The following is a 20392-nucleotide window of genomic DNA, read 5'->3' as shown; positions in this document are numbered from 1 at the left end:
GTTTGTCAAACCTCTGATATTGCTATGCTCCTGAAGTAGCAATCATTAAAAGAGTATGAAAGGTTTGAAATGACTTTGTATCCGTATGTCCGAGTTTATGGAATTATCCATGAACTGTATATATATTGATCATTGAGAAAAATGCAATAATGGTCATGTTGATAATGAGATCGACCATTAGAAATTATAATGAGATCGACTACAATAATTGTGATGATAGTCATGATGAGATCGACTATTAGAATTGTAACAATAATCATAAAGAGATCGACCACCAAAAGTGGCAAACTAAGGAATGACCATATAACATGGTGGTTTAAACTTTGAAGTTATAATACATTCTCTCGTATCTTATGTTTTGTATTACATACGTGCAAGTAATAGATCTACGATCATAAACTAGACGTTTATGGATCATGATATTTGATTGGCATGACCGATTAGACCACGCCGAGCCAATGATGATGTGAAACATAATGAAGAACTGGAAGATTCTTCCTTACAATTAAAGATGTCATTGCTCTCAAGAAGAAATTAATTATTTACCAACCAAGATAGAGTGTGAATCCCTAAATATTATGCCTAAATATTATGGAATAAAGAAAGGACACGTATATCCAAATATGATACCATTTAGTGTTTTAAATCGATGCATCGTCTAAATGGTTATCAAACCCACAACCTGAAGTTTGTGTGATTGTGGCTTAGCTAATATGATAGCGAGCATATGAATCCAGATTGGTATATGTATTTTGGTAAAACAGTGAATTCAATTCCCAAGTTATTAATGATTATTGGAATAAATGTTGAACTTCATATAGCTTATGTTTATTGATGTGCGTGAAGTGTGTTATATTTTTTATTTATATTTAAGCCCTTTTTACACCTTTTAGCCAAGTTTTAAATTTATAAAACACGATATTCACTAACACTAAACACACATATGGGCAAGTGCACCCATCGTGGACGTAGTATAGTGTTGGTAAGATACCGAGGTCGTCCAAGGACACAAGAGCTTTTAATAACGGTTTATCCTCAACGTCTAATCAAATCAAAAAGTGAGAAAAATGTTTTTTAAACTAAGAAAATAAAAACTAACTAAATGCTGAAAAATAAAATAAAATAAAAACAGATAGACAAGATGAATCACTTGGATCCGACACGTGTATTAGTATAACCTTTGATTATTTTCGCACTTTTGCACTTGTTTAAGAGATTATCTTAATTATTGTAGTAGGCCCCTCTTTTGAAGGCGACGTTACCCTCAACCCAGTAGTTTGAGTCAGCAAGGATACAATCCTAAAGGGTCGGATTATTGAAAGATAATGAATTAAGTTATTAATGCAAATTGTGGTAGGCCCCGCTTTCGGCGGTGACGTTACCCTCGGCTAAGTAGTCTGAGTCAGCAGGGATACAGTCCTAAATAGCCAGGTTATAGTATTAATAGTAGTTAACTTATGAGGGGGTCAAAGAGTTTGGATCCCCGCCATCCAATACCTATGGGCATTGAAGGAGATCCTACTAAATTTGACCCAGGTCCCAAGCAGGACCTCTAAACGCTGAACAAGGGCAAGACCCTTACCAAACCGTTTCCTTAACCCCCGACCAGGTAGCCAACATACCTCCATATAGACCGTGGAGATATGAATGGTGAAAATCTTTTATTTTATATAGACAGTAAAATAATGCCAAGACACCACGGACAAACGATAAGGAAAGATCACCTTCAACATAAGCAACTAGTTATTAAAGTCATTAATACAAAACCAAATAAAAAGTGCAAAAGATTAAAAATAAAAAGTATTATACTAAACACTTGTCTTCACCAAGTGATGTAAGAGACTTAGGCAAACATGGCCTTGATTGTCAAGAACTCTTACGATCAATCTTGGATCCCGAGACGACTCACACACTCTGCGATGGACAATGGATGATGGTGGTGGATGATGGTGTTATGGTGGTGGTGGGTGGTGGATGAAGTGTGAGAGAGGTGGTGTGCCAAGGGATGAGATGGAATGAAACCAAGCACTCCTATTTATAGGCTAAACAGAAGGCTGGGCACGGCCCCGTGTCCGCTGGACACGCCCCCGTGCCCGTCTGACACTCTCTCTCCTCATTAATTGTAATTCGCAATTACAATTAATGCGCCTGCTGTACTTTCACCACGCCCCCGTGCCCGCTGGACACGGCCCCGTGGTGGGCAATGGAAGCTTCTATAAGTTTGTCTTTTATGCTGCTTCTTGGGCACGGCCCCGTGCTGGCTGAGCACGGGGCGTGTTCGGACTTCTGCTTTCTCTTCTTTGCCTTGGAGGATGCCGTTGAGGGTCCGGGCAGTCTACTTTTATTCCTTTTCTTGTATTTATGCTAGAATTAGTTGTCTTTTTGCTTCTTTTGTGAATTTGAGCTCATTTCATCCTGAAAATACAAAAGAAAGACAAAAACACTCTTTTTCCAACATTAGTACTTAAAAAGGGTTAGTTTTATGCCTTAATTGATGTGATTTATATGTTGTATTTTACACACATCAAATACCCCCACACTTGAACTTTTGCTTGTCCTCAAGCAAAACTCTTTAAATGTGGCTTACACTCCCAAATGGAATAGGTAGAAGAGAAAGTTTTTGGCTTGTCATAGAGTGTCGGGAATCCAAGATCTTTGTAAGTTTTATTTTTATTTATTTACAATCCTATTCGTTATGATTTATTTAGAACGTTTCACAAGATAAATTACTTATTCGGGCATAGCATGCCTTATTAAAATTCCATTTATATACAAGTTCACATACCTCACGGGAGATCACTCAACACTCGGCCGAAGGTGTAATTTTTTTAGTGAATCACTCGAGAGCGGCATGGAACTTACGCCTTCCATAGGCTTGCCAAGCAATCAATCCTCCTCCTTTTTAACTTTCTACCTTTGTAAATATCAAGAGGACTTTTTGGGTGAAGGGTTAGGCTTGGGTTAAAGGTGGGTGGTTGGGTTAGTGGTTAGTAAAAGGGCGAAAATCGTAAAAAGCGTCGGTTTTCGTGATACACCTTGTTTTTAGTGACTTTTTATTTTGAAGTATTTCTCCAAACAAGCTTTTATATAGCTTTTGTTTGTTCTTGACTTCATCATATTATATATATATATATATATATATATATATATATATATATATATATATATATATATATATATTTTAATAAGTCACATAAAATAGCGAGCTTACGAAAAACCGAGCTTGTTACTAAAATAAAGGGTGAAAAATAAAAAAGGGTTTTTGGTGGGTAAAAAGGGTCTTAGGGTAATGAAATGAAAGGTTTAGGCTCAAAGGGGCTAACTAGGGGGATTTTGGGTAGGTGGTAAAAAAAATGAAAAATAATGGTGTAGAAAGAAAAATATGGTTAGTCCTAATGCCTCGATCACTTACTTACTTGGGTTTAAGTTGGTAAGGACCGAGAATGTATCGTCGTGGCAAGTTCTAGAGTTGTAAGAACCAAGCGGCTATTCACACAAGAAACGAAAAATGAGCATTTAGTCTAAAGATGTATATTTGTATGCTCAATAAAGGCTCAAAACTCACTTATGTGGGAATGGGTTTTTAATGCGATCAAGTATATATAATCGAATTTTAACTAGACTTGTTATGCCGTTTCGTAATTTTCTTATGTTGGTTCTTTGTTATCACGACGCTATCGGTTGTAAATTTGTAAAAATATAACCTTTTTAGAACTTGTTATTCCCAAATTAAACCAAGACAAGGAAAAAAAAAACGAAAAGTTTTTGAAAAAATTTGGGGTGTATAGCGGTTCCAATAGAGTTTTGTGTAAGGCTTGTATTTAGGATTTGCAAAATTCAAGGTTTTAGCATCCCCCCCACACTTAAATTACACATTGTCCTCAATGTGTCCCAAAAATAAGGTTTTTGGTTGATTAGAATGTGTAAAAGTGGGTTAAAAAGCAAAGATTTATGTTACTGGCATCCTAGACACGGCCCCGTGGTGACCGGGCACGGCCCCGTGGTCAGGTGCCAGTAACAGAAATTAAAGAAATAAGACAGAAGTCTGGACACGGGGGCGTGTCCGCTGAACACGGCCCGTGTCCAGTTACCTGAACTGGGCGTTTTTCTGCAGGTGGCTCAGCACGGGGCCGTGTTGGTTGGGCACGACCCGTGTTGAGCCTTCTGTGATGGAGATTTGTGTCGGGTTGCTCTGTTCTTTGTGCATGGGGCCATTTTTCTCGTTCCCTTTTTCATCCATTACCACCATGAGTGTGTTTTATTCTGCAAATTAAAACTAAAAGATTAAACTAAATTAAGGATAGTTCCGCGGAATGCCTCCGTGGTGCGCCACGTTTATAAGGGTCCTTGGCTAGACCCAATGCGAGGTTATATGTTTTCTGAGTGGGATGCCTGGCGTCCCATGTTACACCGTCGGAGAGCAGCATCCAAGCTCGAATCAATAACCTTCATGTAATTGACCGGGTCGTCGTCCTCTATTCTCTTCCCAACTCCGAACTTTACTTCATCATCCCCATACCTCAAGGTGAGTGTCCCGTCATTCATATCTACCACTGCTTGGGTAGTGGCAAGGAAGGGTCTCCCTAGTATGAGGGGGACCTCGGTGTCTTCCTCCATATCGAGTATGACAAAGTCAGCTGGATAAACGAATCTGCTTACCTTTACCAAGACATTCTCGATGACACCTTGTGGGAATTTGACGGATCGATCAGCGAGTTATATGCTCATTTTTGTAGGGCTCGTGGTTCCTAAACCGAGTCTTTTGAACATTGATGAGGGCATGAGGTTAATGCTAGCCCCAAGGTCGGCTAAGGCATTACGAACGGGTGATTCCCCTATTGAGCAGGGAATCGTGAAGCTTCCGGGATCGATTTTCTTTTGGGGAAGTTTATTAAGTACGAGGGCGGAGCATTCTTCGCCTAAATTGACTAATTGCAAACTTTCAATTTTCTTTTTATGTGTAAGGAAGTCCCTCATGAATTTAGAGTACTTGGGCATTTGGGTTAGGACTTCGATAAAAGGAATATTGACATGCAATTGTTTTAACAGACTTTCGAACTTTGCGAATTGCTCATTGGTCTTTTGACGAATTAACCTACCGGGGTATGGAACTCGAGGAGCCTTGATAGGCTCTGGTGACGGAGGGGAGTTCTTTTCCTGCAGAGGTGTGGGTACTGTTTCTTCCGTTGGTGGTGGCACTTCTGCAGGCCCTACGGTGCGGTTCCGTAGTGTGATGAGGTGAACTTGCGCTTTTGGGTTCGTTTCGGTATTGCTAGGTAATGCGCCTTGCGGTCTCTCGGCAAAATTTTGAGCTATTTGATTTAATTGTTTTTCTATGTTTTGAATACTAGCTTGTTGATTTCTAAAATTTGATTCTAATTGTGGAAATCTTTCCGAGTTTTTCTTATCAGTGTCGGAGACGAGGCGAGATACAGTATCTTCGAGCCTTTCTCGTCCACTTTGTTGTTGAGTGAGATTTTGTGACTCATTTCTTGGTTGCTGAAAGTTTGTTCGTTGGGTTTGTTGGTTACTACTATTGCCGGGTTCCCTCCAACCAAGGTTTGGGTGGTTTCGCCATCCTTGGTTGTAAGTTCCCGTTGGGGGACCCGACGGCCTAGGTCTGTTATCAATGTAGTTTACCATTTCTTGTTGATCGTCTGTTTCTTTCATGCAACTCCAATTTTCATGTGACCCACCACACCCTTCACAAGCCATAACCGAGACTGTTTTTGTCATTTCCAATTTTTTTTATCTTTGAAGAAAGGGCCTCGATTTGGGCTTGTAAAGAAGTGCTTTCATCGACCTTATGGGCGCCCGAGGCGATAGACTTATTTCCCCGGGGGGTGTGCCATTGAAAATTGGTTTGAGCAATTTCCTCAATTTGATTATATATTTCGTTTGGGCGTCGATTACCTAAAAGTCCCCCGGAGCTAGAATCAAGTGTCTGCCTAGTGTGTGGCAACAATCCATTATAGAAAGTGGATACTTGTTGCCATATTGCGAGGCCGTGATGGGGACACTTGCGTAATAGCTCTTTGAACCTTTCCCAAGTTTCATATAAGGATTCCCCGTCCTCTTGTGAATATGTATTAATTTCAGTCATTAACTTAGCAGTTTTAGCGGGAGGGAAATACTTATATAGAAATTTTTGGGCTAGTTCATCCCAGGTGTTTACCGATCCAGCTGGGAGGGCGTTGAGCCAAGCTTTCGCTCGGTCTTTTAGTGAGAAGGGAAACATACGGAGGCGGATGGCGTCATTTGATGCTCCATTGATCCGAAAGGTATCACATATTTCCAAGAAATTAGTTATATGTAGACGGGGATCCTCGTCCGCAAGCCCGTGGAAGGTTGCGGAGTTTTGGAGCATTTGTATCAAATGCGGCCGAAGTTCGAAGTTATTAGCTTCGACATTCGGAGCATTGATAGCGGCGCCTAGATTACCTACGGTGGGTTGTAGGTAATCCATAAGGGTACGTTGGTCCGCCATTGGAGGTGGGTCACCCGAAACCTTCTCTTGGTTTTTGGCTTTTAACCTTTTTCTGAGAAAGCGTTCGGGTTCTTCTAGTGGTTCTTTTATGTCTTTATTGGAACTGGAGCTCATACACTACGTGAGGTTGGCGTCGGGTTCCAAGTCCTGCAATAAAAACAGAAAAGAATGTTGGTCAGAAGGTTCACCACGGCCCCGTGTTTAGCGAACACGGCCCGTGGTCGGAGTTTCAGTGATTGTTTTCCAGATCCCAGTTACTGGAAGTTGGACACGGCCCCGTGTTGCACCGGCACGGCCCCGTGGTCAGCCTTCTGTAACTTGGAAAACAAAAACTGCCAGTAACGATGCTGGGCACGGCCCGTGTCCTACCAGGCACGGCCCGTGCTGAGCCCTGCAGAAGCTGAAAAACTAAGAAAAATCCTAAAAATTAAAAAGAAAAATAACATATGATTAGGCCGTTGATTCCTAACTTTCTTAAAATCCTTGTGTCCCCGGCAACGGCGCCAAAAACTTGATGTGCGTGAAGTGTGTTATATTTTTTATTTATATTTAAGCCCTTTTTACACCTTTTAGCCAAGTTTTAAATTTATAAAACACGATATTCACTAACACTAAACACACATATGGGCAAGTGCACCCATCGTGGACGTAGTATAGTGTTGGTAAGATACCGAGGTCGTCCAAGGACACAAGAGCTTTTAATACCGGTTTATCCTCAATGTCTAATCAAATCAAAAAGTGAGAAAAATGTTTTTTAAACTAAGAAAATAAAAACTAACTAAATGCTGAAAAATAAAATAAAATAAAAACAGATAGACAAGATGAATCACTTGGATCCGACACGTGTATTAGTATAACCTTTGATTATTTTCGCACTTTTGCACTTGTTTAAGAGATTATCTTAATTATTGTAGTAGGCCCCTCTTTTGAAGGCGACGTTACCCTCAACCCAGTAGTTTGAGTCAGCAAGGATACAATCCTAAAGGGTCGGATTATTGAAAGATAATGAATTAAGTTATTAATGCAAATTGTGGTAGGCCCCGCTTTCGGCGGTGACGTTACCCTCGGCTAAGTAGTCTGAGTCAGCAGGGATACAGTCCTAAATAGCCGGGTTATAGTATTAATAGTAGTTAACTTATGAGGGGGGTCAAAGAGTTTGGAAACCCGCCATCCAATACCTATGGGCATTGAAGGAGATCCTACTAAATTTGACCCAGGTCCCAAGCAGGACCTCTAAACGCTGAACCAGGGCAAGACCCTTACCAAACCGTTCCCTTAACCCCCGAACAGGTAGCCAACATACCTCCATATAGACCGTGGAGATATGAATGGTGAAAATCTTTTATTTTATATAGACAGTAAAATAATGCCAAGACACCACGGACAAACGATAAGGAAAGATCACCTTCAACATAAGCAACTAGTTATTAAAGTCATTAATACAAAACCAAATAAAAAGTGCAAAAGATTAAAAATAAAAAGTATTATACTAAACACTTGTCTTCACCAAGTGATGTAAGAGACTTAGGCAAACATGGCCTTGATTGTCAAGAACTCTTACGATCAATCTTGGATCCCGAGACGACTCACACACTCTGCGATGGACAATGGATGATGGTGGTGGATGATGGTGTTATGGTGGTGGTGGGTGGTGGATGAAGTGTGAGAGAGGTGGTGTGCCAAGGGATGAGATGGAATGAAACCAAGCACTCCTATTTATAGGCTAAACAGAAGGCTGGGCACGGCCCCGTGTCCGCTGGACACGCCCCCGTGCCCGTCTGACACTCTCTCTCCTTATTAATTGTAATTCGCAATTACAATTAATGCGCCTGCTGTACTTTCACCACGCCCCCGTGCCCGCTGGACACGGCCCCGTGGTGGGCAATGGAAGCTTCTATAAGTTTGTCTTTTATGCTGCTTCTTGGGCACGGCCCCGTGCTGGCTGAGCACGGGGCGTGTTCGGACTTCTGCTTTCTCTTCTTTGCCTTGGAGGATGCCGTTGAGGGTCCGGGCAGTCTACTTTTATTCCTTTTCTTGTATTTATGCTAGAATTAGTTGTCTTTTTGCTTCTTTTGTGAATTTGAGCTCATTTCATCCTGAAAATACAAAAGAAAGACAAAAACACTCTTTTTCCAACATTAGTACTTAAAAAGGGTTAGTTTTATGCCTTAATTGATGTGATTTATATGTTTTATTTTACACACATCATTTATACAAGAATTTCTTTGTTGAGACGATCACTAAACATGCACAATTGATTACAAAGCCAATGATCATAAGAGCAACAACATATTTGTATTTGGGTACATGTGATTTTACATGTACAACATTAATTCACATCAAGCCAATATGTCATCATACTTCCCCTGTTATAGTTGGTTTTTGGTCAGGAACCAAATACATTCTTTCTAAGATTTTGGTTGTGCGGTATATATAATATTGATCCACCATTAGCACAATGTTGAGACTTCTAAAAGGGTTGAGAATATATGTTGGGTAAAAAAAGAAATTTGTCTATGATTAAATAGTTAAAGCTATTGGTGAAAGATTTGCTTACGGCTCATTGGTTTTCACATTAGTGAATGAATGTTCCCAACATTAGGGGGAGATAACACGCAGTTGGAAAGTGAAAAGTGAAAAGTGGAATGAATTATCATGTCATCTTGATCCTCAGACTATAAACAGTGAACCAAAAGTTCAAAGGATAATTCATTTACCAATATTAAAGAACAAATTACCAGACAAATTCACTGACCTAAATAGAGTGACTAAGTAAGCCACATAATCAACTGCTTATGCTCCAGTCATATTTGTGTCCCAAGAGGACAACCACATATTTTCTAATGAGTCTATTGCACGCCTGAAGCGTGGTAGACTAGTCGATTCCAGTAATACAATTCCTCGAAAATTGTAGCAAGTAATTAAGATGGTCAAGTCGAGGTTATAGTAATAAAATCTTCTGAAAGACAGTAGACATGATGGTTCAAGAAGAACCACAGGTACCTGAAAATAAAGAGATCTCGATAAGCTGTATCACGTCTAAGATATATGTCACACCCCCAAAATCCACCTGCGGAGTATCACCGCTTGGGAGCGTGACTGACCAGGATCAAGCCACCAATCATAGTGAACATGTAATTAATAAGTAAAACTAAATGCCATTCAATCACCAATATGAAAGGTGTTCAAAACACAAGTATATTATCACTGTTTAGCGGAAGCGTATAAATAAAACCCAACATAGATAAGTATGAAATGTCATAGGTGTTTAGCGAAAAAATCACGATCCAAGCCCACAACGACCAGCTCCTCCCTGTGCAAGCTCCATGTATCTAACGACCTGCAAGGCATGTAACAGAGGATCAACAACTAGTTGAGCGAGTTCACAGAAAGTAAATGCGTAATAGTAAGTCCGTTTGTAACATGTGGCTCTACTGGGCCGATAGTACGTTCTATTGGTGGGGGCTTCCCATGTTGTATATCCACTAGACTATTTGTAACCATAAGTGTTCTTCATAACCCGAGAACAGCAATACGTACAAGCTTTACATAGGTTTTACGTAAGTATCCTTCACAAACCGAGGATAGGGGTACGCGGGGGTTTACGTAGGTTTTACGTAAGTGCCTGACACAACCGAGGCAGTAGTGAGTATAAGTTCACGTAGGTTTTACGTGAGTGTCCTTCGCATCCTGAGGACAGTGATGAGTACAAGTATACGTAGGTTTTACGTATGTGTCCTGCACAACCGAGGACGATGGTATGGTAGTCTAGTAATAGCGTCAGTTCGAATCTATTCAACCTTATTACTTCAATCCCATTCCCAAGCCCTGGGAATCCCATGCCTTAGTAAGAGTGTGAACTCACCTTGGTTTGCTCGGTATGCTAAGTAAGTGCTCAAAGTAAATCAATCACGTCCTAAACTACGCACGTATACAGTAGTCAGTTTATATTCTCGAAGTTCATGCATGCACATACCATCGTATGAAATAACACATAACAACTACCAAGTAACACATAGCACGTATTCTGAATCATATAAGTCATGCGTATCAGTTAACAGTTGTTAATAATTCCAGTTAACTTCTAACGGAAATTAACCAAGTTACTGTGCAGATTAACCTATCGGCGAAACGCCCCCCTGTTTCGCCGTGACCCCTCTCCGACGAAACACTTCTGTTTCGCCAAAGTTGTTTCGTTGCAAAGGGTCTTGGCGAAACACCTTTGTTTCGCCAATTCGGTTTTGTCAACCTGATTCGCTGGTATTTTATTTTCGTTCCACACAGCGGCAACGATATAAATTCTAAAACAATAAACCGATGGGCCCTCAATTGCTAGTGGGTCGTTACAACAGCCACTACCCTTCTTTGGGCTGCCCAACCCCACCAACCAGAATAGTTGGCCGCCCAAAACTCACATGACTTCCTGCAATCTACTGTCTTTGGCCTAGAACCCTACTCCACTAGATAACATGCTAGCCGTCAATTCCACATGCAATATTCCATATAATCATGTGCAATTCAAATCATGTTAGCCAACAAGTGTTAGGTAATCACATGCACTACACAATAGACTTTTGATGCATTTGAGTGTGTGTAATATGCCATTATTTTCTATTGGACCATACTTGTTCCAGCCAACAATTCATCCAATACCATACAACAATTTAAACAAGGTTGACTCACAATTTTAATTACATGAAAACTGACAAAACACATGCAATTATCGATATGATAGCCGACATTTATATGCAATCTCAATTCGTTAATCAATGCAAGAATAATGTAAATGAAGAATTATTAATAATGATCGCCGCCGATGATCACCAATAATTGATAACCTTCGCAGACGACAACTACAGTATCAACAACAATACAAGACGTTATTGGACCAAAAGCACAATGGCCGACAACTAGAATATCAAACATCATCACAGAAGACATGCATGTATAGTATTCACATAATCGTTTTAGAACACATAATCGAATAATAATTCGCACTAACCACGATGAGCAAGGGAATAATTCTGATCGTTTTTTGGGGTTCACGAAGTCACAAGGGTGCCGTCAATAGGGAAGGAGCTCTAGGGTTTTTAGAGTTTAGTAACCGTTCTCAAGTACACAACCTAAACTAATATAGTTACGCATAAGGGTTTGGGCCTATACTGGGCTTTGGCGAATCTGGGCTCGGCGAAACACATATGTTTCGTCGAGTAGGTTGATGGCGAAGGAAACTCTGTTTCGTCTAGTTTGTTTGATGGTGAATCACATCTCGATTCGTCGGGCATTACGTGATTTAATCAGTCTAAGTGTTTTATAATAATTCTAATATTATATTTTACAACAACAAGTAGTCACATATATGCACAATGAGAATACGTTTCATTAAAACACAACGCGTACAGTTACATGTCCAACAAGTCAAACAACTAAACAGTCAAAGTCAACGTGCAATAAATGTGAAAGTGAAAGTCGGAAACTCGAGTTGTCACATTATCCCCAACTTGTAAGAAATTCCGTCCCGAAATTTAGCATGCAGTTACTTAGGAAGCTAGGTAAGTTGTATCATTTACTGGTTTTCCTGGGGTGTCACATCATCCCCCCGTTGATTTGGAAATTCGTCCCGAAATTCTGCAGTAGTAGCTTCAGCCTCAGTAGTGGTTGCATTGGTTTCGAATAACTGGGGATACTTGAGTTTCATTTGATCTTCACGCTCCCAGGTATACTCTAGGCCACGACGGGAGTTCCAACGAACTCGAACAAGAGGTATTCTAGTGTTCTTGAGGACCTTGACATCCCGGTCCGTGATTTCAACTGGTTCCTCGAAGAACTGCAACCGCTCGTCGATAGTGAGTTCCTTAAAAGGAACTATGAGGGTCTCATCTGACAGACACTTCTTCAAATTCGACACGTGGAATACGTTGTGAACTGCACCGAGTTCAGCTGGTAGGTTTAGTCTGTAGGCTACTTTGCCTATTCTTTCAGTGATTTCGAACGGTCCAACGTACCGTGGATTTAGTTTGCCCCGCTTACCAAAACGAACCACACCCTTCCAAGGTGAGACTTTGAGTAGCACTCGATCCCCAACTTGAAACTCGAGCGGTTTTCTGCGTTTATCAGCGTAGCTTTTCTGGCGATCGCGAGCTGCCGCCATGCGTTGTCGTATATGCGCAATCTTTTCCGTGGTGTCCACTATAATCTCTGGACCCGTGATCTGACTATCCCCCACCTCTGCCCAACAGAGAGGTGACCGGCATTTACGCCCGTACAATGCCTCAAATGGAGCGGCTTGAATGCTGGTGTGATAGCTGTTATTATACGAAAACTCCACCAAAGGGAGATGCTTTTCCCAGCCGTTGCCGAAGTCGATAACGCAAGCCCGAAGCATGTCTTCGAGAGTCTGGATCGTGCGCTCAGACTGCCCATCCGTCTGAGGATGATATGCTGTGCTCATGTCTAATCGTGAGCCAAAAGATTTGTGCATCGCTTGCCATAGCTCTGACGTGAATCGTGCATCCCGACCCGAAATGATGGAGGTGGGCACCCCGTGCCTCGAAACAACTTCTTTAAGATAAACGTCTGCGAGGGTGGAGAACTTATCCATTTCCTTAATAGCCAGGAAGTGTGCAGACTTGGTGAGTCGATCCACGATCACCCATCTAGTATCATTCCCACGCTGAAATCTAGGTAGGCCTGTAACCATGGAAATTTCTTCCCATTTCCATTGCGGTATCTTAGGTTGCTGAAGTAGGCCCGCTGGTTTCTGATACTCCACTTTGACTTTTATACATGTCAAACACTTGCTGACGTAAGTCGCGATGTGGGCTTTCATGCTAGGCCACTGTCACGACCCCCGATCCACCCTGGACGGAATCGGAAATCGCGAACAGCCAAGTGGTACCGGTGATTATTTTGAAAAATATTGCAGCGGAAATTTCATCAGGACCGTGAGTTAGGAAAATTATCAGAGTTTAAAAACACCGGATTTTTCTTTATAAAATAGTTGGGATAAAACCCATGTTTTATAATGGTAGCTTTAATATAGATAAACTTGATTATATAAAATAATATTTCTTAATTTGATTTAATTAATAAAATAAGCCACTTCTTGAAGTCCTTCAGTGCCGGATCCAATCCTTACTCCATTCTACTGTAATTACCTGAAACGCTTTTTAAAAAGGTTTTGTCAGCGGGAAATACTGAGTGAATCATTCATTTTACTTAAAACGACGCATTTGTTATAATTTACAGTATTAAGAGAGATTACAATGTCTCTAATATCAAACCAACTACCCACGGTACTTTATCACTCGACCCACTGGCCCACCTGTCCAGTGGTGTCTGTGATTATGGTCATATCACCCATTGGCTGCCCCAATGTTGAAGATTATCAAGTAATGTACACAAAACCCCACATACCGGCTGTAACTTGGTGATTACAAAGACTTAATTCCTGTAATTTGAACTTTGAAAATAACTTGGAGTTTTGTAAAACAGTTGATAAAAAGAGAATAACTCACATTATAAGCATGCAGTATTGAATTAACAAGCTTCCTGAATCAATTTCTTCTGAGAATTAGCATCTATTTTGATTATAAGTGTATGGGGTGAAGTTTAGCCTATTGGAAAGCCTGATAATCTAATTTAAGCGATAACGCACCCGAAACTAGGTAAATAACTAATACAGCATTTACGATAAATTCACGAGATTAAAACCCTCACGACGAATGACAAAGTGCAATCACCTAAACATCCCTCGGATTCACAACGAATGACAGAGTCTACCCCGAGTTTGGGCGGCACTCAAACATCCTGTCGGAATCACGACTAATGACAAAGGATAGCACTTAAACATCCTGTCGGATAGTTTCAGTCGATCGGATATTGAATCGTAGCAGCGATTGAGTTAATACCCGGTATCGTAGCAGCGTTTCGGAATTGTATGTGTTTGGTAGAAAAACAGTTATAACTCAGAGTCTATTTGGAATTTGCTTTTCGAACTAACACCAGAATTCAAGTGCCAACCCCCCTATTTATACTGAAATTTTGACTTCCTCGCGTGTCGCGACAGGGACACCTGGTCCTGTCGCGTGGCGCGACGGGTAACATTTTAGGGTAGGGTAGATTCGTGTCCCAGTAGGCTTGCTGAGTCGATGGAAACGAAAATTTTAATTTTGACAGCAAACTACATGGATAATCGTCGAGTAGGGAATACCCCCTTGAGTTTTAGGGGCCCTGATCCTGATTCTGATTGTTATGAAAATTTTAGAGTTTGTGCAGAATTACTTGGGTGTCTCAACTAGGGTTTCCTATTGGGTAAATAAAATAATAGATATGACTTTTTATGAGAGTTGTTTTACAAAATAGAATAATAAATAATAGTTTTGGGTAACTCAAAAAAAAGGAAATAAAATGATGAGAAAAGAGAATGGACCCACTTTGTAACTTTAGGGTTCAACTAGAAAATCTCCTGGTATAAATTTTGGGTATAACTTCTGAGCTATTAAAATATATAATGTACTCGTGTTAAGTAGAATACTCCTAATTCAACCTTATCCCGATGTCCCGAGATAGAATCCCAACAACTTAGTCGGGCAGGGCCCTGACATATGTTATGAGGTTCAGATCAATCGGAAAGGGTAGCGGTGATTGGGAGTTTCAATACTTAAAACGAGACAAGGCTTTGGAGTATTGTATTTGAAAATAAAAAGAAAAATAGATTTACAGGGAGAGACGGCGAGACGTAAGAAAAGGAATGAGCAATGTTAGAAAGGTTCCTACTATTCTATTTATACATGTTTTGAGCTTGGGAGTCTGTCCCCATTTTTCTATTCTTTTTTTTTTCTATACAAGACACGTACAACAATACAATTCTACGATTTTCTTTCTTTGGAGGACACGTATACACACCATTAAAGTCACCATTCATAGATTTATTATTATTATTTTTTATTATTTTATTTGATACGATGGTTTTAAGTTTTTATTATTATTATTATTATTATTATTTTTATTTTATTAATTTACATATTATAATTAATTTAACTGCTTTACTTATTTGGCGCGTATAACTTCTAAAAGATAGTGTTTTATAAAACAATGAATATGTCATTTGAACGAGAATATTTGTATCTACATTTTGAACCAAGTTTCACTAAAAATAGAGTAGGTTCAAATATAATGTATTTTTATAAGTTAGTTATTAAACGGTTCCTGGGTCTGACTAGGTACTTCATATTTCTAATACTTAGCTTACCCGTAATCTACCCGTCTAATAATATAAGTTTATATACTTTTATTTTATTTAGAAAGGTCACTCATATACAGGCCAATTAATATAATATTTCAACCAACAATATAAAATAGTGTTTAAAACTATTTAGATTGAATATTTATATTAAAAATAAACTAGTTACTAGTTATTAGTGGTTAATAAATTTAACCAAACCCATAATTCTTATATAAAAATAGGAATGTTACATCCTCCCCACCTTGTTTTAAATCTCGTCCTCGAGATTTGGGTTACGATATTTCTTTTAGACTTATGTCATATTTTAGTCAATAAAAATAATACTAAGGTAGATGACACAGAATTAAAATATCAAATTTTGTGAATACGAGTGGTACAATAAGTAGGATTCAATGGTTCAACTGAATTAGTTCAAGAAATTGATGACAAATGAATGAGATGAAATGATATAATTTCTGAAGTGACTAGGTTCAAACCAAAAGATATATGATCAATGAATGTGAAGGACTTTTAGAATCAATAAAATTGTTTGTCAAAAGAAATCTTACTTTGATTGGCAACTGAGGAAGACTTAGAATTAACCGGTTTAAAATAAAATAAAAGCATAAAAATGATTGTCAAATATTGAATTATGATATGAGAAAATCGATGTGCTGAGATGAGTGAATTGTAAGGATACACGAAAAGACAAACAATAGAGTTAGTGTATTATTGTCTTAATACATAACTGTAAAAATTTTATTTTCTTTGAATAATATATATTTATATACACCTATGCCTAGTGCTTAGTCGACATTATATAATATTTATTATTATATTAGATGTATTGTAAAAAGGAAATACTTATATTTGGAGCCCAGTTCACATTTACTCAATTTAATTATAGTAATCTATGTAAAAAGAAACTTAGATTCAAATATATAGTATTTATATAATGTGAAATTATTACTGTGTTTGAATACAGTTATATAACAATTGTTTTGTATGGATTACTATAGTAGATTACTTTTATTATTAACATTATAAAATAATGTTTATTTAATAAATATATATATTATAATAAAATATGTCAAAAATAATTTATTCTGTTTTTTAATATACTAAGATTATATTTTTAAATCTTAGTCACGTCAATATATTAAATATTTTAATCAAAATATTCGATCAAAGATAGGTGATATTTTAAGTTATTAAATACCTTTTCCTTTTATGTTATCATAAAGTAAAATAATAAATTAATATAGATAGTTTTAAAATATCAAAACCCGTGGTAATTTCGATAAAATAATGATATATGTTTTATAAATATGTTTATTCAAATATCCTAGAACTCACGATTATCAAATTTAAAAATCAAGTATGTTTAACTATAAGATTTTACAATAAGATATTTTAAATTATAAAAGTAAGGTAATTTATTTTAATATCAAACATACTTAAATATTGGCTTGAGTAAATAACATTTGATATTAAAATACATATATTATAAAATAATATTTCTATAAATATTTAATAGTTGTAGAATATTAATCAAGATAAACAATTACTTACAAAATGTCTTGTTCATGACTACTTAGACAGTTATTTAGATAATTTTATTCGTCCCTCAAATTCTTGTATCGTTTTATGAAAATATGTCTTTCCTTTATAGTACAAAGTATATATATTTTTATATATACAAAATATTTTACATATAATTAAAATTTACTAAATAAGTATGATGACTTTAATTTATATACGTTAACTAGTTATTATCATGGTTGGATACTGGTTAGTGCTGCCTTGTTTAAGCATGGTTGATCAGTCCATGCCTAACTAAGGCTAGGCTATCCAATATCTGCCATTGACAATAACCCTAGTACTTAATAATACTAATACTACTACTATTAATATATTATTACTAATAATAAAACTAATATTAATTACCAAACATAAATAACTAAACATAGATTTAAATGAGATTAGCGCAATCTTCAAATTTGTGAAAACGTCACCACAAGGTGATCGTGATCAAAGAAATAATTTGGTGAAGTCGAAGGCCAAGAAAGCATGTTATAGTTCAAGCGAATCGAAGTGCTTGTTTGAATTTAGAATATCATATGGGATCTTGAATTGAATACGTATTGCGAGCAAGTTAACTGGGTTTGAATAAAACAAGTTTTAGTGAGGAAGTTTGGACATGATCATCACAGAAACCATGTATACCCTTCAAACGAAAATCGAGTTTTTTTTTTCCTAAGAAATTCATTGATTCGATATTAAAGAGTCATTGCTTTATAAAAACGTGGTTTATAATGCAAAGATCAAGTATAGCGAAACAAGATTTGAACTTTTGATAAAACAATAAATTACAATGAATTCCTCCAATGGTCTTCATAACTCAAATGAACCACATGCGCAACAAACAGTGCATGTGTAACGTGTGGATTTACCAAGAAATGTAATAGATCAATATTTGCTGCTATGAAAGAAATCCTTATGGTATGATGATCATTTAAGGGAAGTGGAAACGCGAAAGTCAATTCCTTATAGGCAGAAGTCAGAATTGCAACGAAAGGAATATAAGAACTTTATCTGGAATTTCGTGTGATAATCGTTGTTAAGTGACATTACCAAGGAATGTCGAATGAAAGGAAATGAAACAGGGGATTTGCAAAGGTATATGACTTCTTTTATAGTGCTAATAATTATGACTCTGATTAGACTGTGCACCGATAATTGTGAAATCTTGTTACAACGTACCTCAGCGATATTCAGATCTTTTGTAAGATCATGTGGTAAAGTGCCGCTTTTTGATTAGTAGTTCTTCTACTGCTGGGATTCGCATTGGTGTTGTCATGCTCAATTATATTTTCCAAAGGTCTTGCTTTGAAAGTCGTGTGTGACATACTTTAACGTCTGTGGACGTATAATTTAAGGTTCATGTGTTTTCTTGTGCACTAGCACAACTTTACATGCTTCTTACTTGCGTGAATAGTTTATGATAATGCTTTGGAAATTTTTATACTTTTGATGGTGTTTTCCATTGTTTATTTTGTCATACGAGCTACGAGACAAATGATCAAACGAAATAATTGTTTGATATCGGAAAAGAGATTCCTGATAAAGAAATCTAGACACATATGCTTGTGCTTTATTCCTATTTGGCTTTTGGAATTCCTTATAGATATACATATCTATATAATCATATATTTCACATGCTGTAATATACATACCTTCTATAAGGTCAATGTATTTAACAGATTCATATTTCCAAAAACAAGTCAGATATCAGGTCATGATATTATTTAGGGAAATCTTGTCACTGATTTGACATATTATTTACCCCGTCTTATCCGGTTCGCGCCGGAGAGGTAACCTCAGTATATCCGGACAAGCTAGAGAGTCTGCTACTCTATACCTAGTTTTGCCAGAGAAAATTTTCTATTTCCCATAAATAGTATCTTTTCAAGATTTTAAAAGTGCCTCTTTTATTAGGGCTTTTATTCAGAATCAAGGAAATTTGAATTACCATACTTATCTTTATTCTAAATCAAGTAATATCAATAAGCAAGGATTAAGTGTTATTGTACCTTGCATTACCATTCTTATGGCATACAAATATTCATTACATTATACTTATATATGTAATTTATCTTGAAGCTTATATTAAGACAAAATTCTTAAGTTCGAGTGTAAATATCATCCTGAGTGCTATCAGATCATATTAAGTTCCTAATTTTCCGTTTAAACTTAGGTATTATTACAACATCTAATTGTTTAAATAAGTGGCTTAGCTTATATTAAGGCATCTTTTCTTATGTTCAAGTCTAAATGCTATCAGATGTGCTACCAGTTAATAGCAATCTCCTAACTCGTTTATTTAAGCTTAGGTATTATTATCACAACACCTATTGGCTTAAAGTAGTGGCTCTGATACCACCTTTACTGTCACGACCCCCGATCCACCCTGGACGGAATCGGAAATCGCGAACAGCCAAGTGGTACCGGTGATTATTTTGAAAAATATTGCAGCGGAAATTTCATCAGGACCGTGAGTTAGGAAAATTATCAGAGTTTAAAAACACCGGATTTTTCTTTATAAAATAGTTGGGATAAAACCCATGTTTTATAATGGTAGCTTTAATATAGATAAACTTGATTATATAAAATAATATTTCTTAATTTGATTTAATTAATAAAATAAGCCACTTCTTGAAGTCCTTCAGTGCCGGATCCAATCCTTACTCCATTCTACTGTAATTACCTGAAACGCGTTTTAAAAAGGTTTTGTCAGCGGGAAATACTGAGTGAATCATTCATTTTACTTAAAACGACGCATTTGTTATAATTTACAGTATTAAGAGCGATTACAATGTCTCTAATATCAAACCAACTACCCACGGTACTTTATCACTCGACCCACTGGCCCACCTGTCCAGTGGTGTCTGTGATTATGGTCATATCACCCATTGGCTGCCCCAATGTTGAAGATTATCAAGTAATGTATACAAAACCCCACATACCGGCTGTAACTTGGTGATTACAAAGACTTAATCCCTGTAATTATAACTTTGAAAATAACTTGGAGTTTTGTAAAACAGTTGATAAAAAGAGAATAACTCACATTATAAGCATGCAGTATTTAATTAACAAGCTTCCTGAATCAATTTCTTCTG

General features: G+C 37.6%; 1 non-coding gene across 1 annotated transcript; it reads left to right on the top strand.

The window, feature by feature from the left end:
• Window positions 1–6002: 6002 nt before the first annotated feature.
• Window positions 6003–6109, top strand: LOC118487800. The gene has a single exon (XR_004882743.1). It is a non-coding gene; the product is annotated as a small nucleolar RNA R71 (small nucleolar RNA).
• Window positions 6110–20392: the final 14283 nt, after the last annotated feature.

This window comes from Helianthus annuus, chromosome 15 (assembly GCF_002127325.2).
Source record: "Helianthus annuus cultivar XRQ/B chromosome 15, HanXRQr2.0-SUNRISE, whole genome shotgun sequence".
NCBI lineage: Eukaryota > Viridiplantae > Streptophyta > Magnoliopsida > Asterales > Asteraceae > Helianthus > Helianthus annuus.
This window is presented reverse-complemented; position numbering and strand designations above follow the sequence as displayed.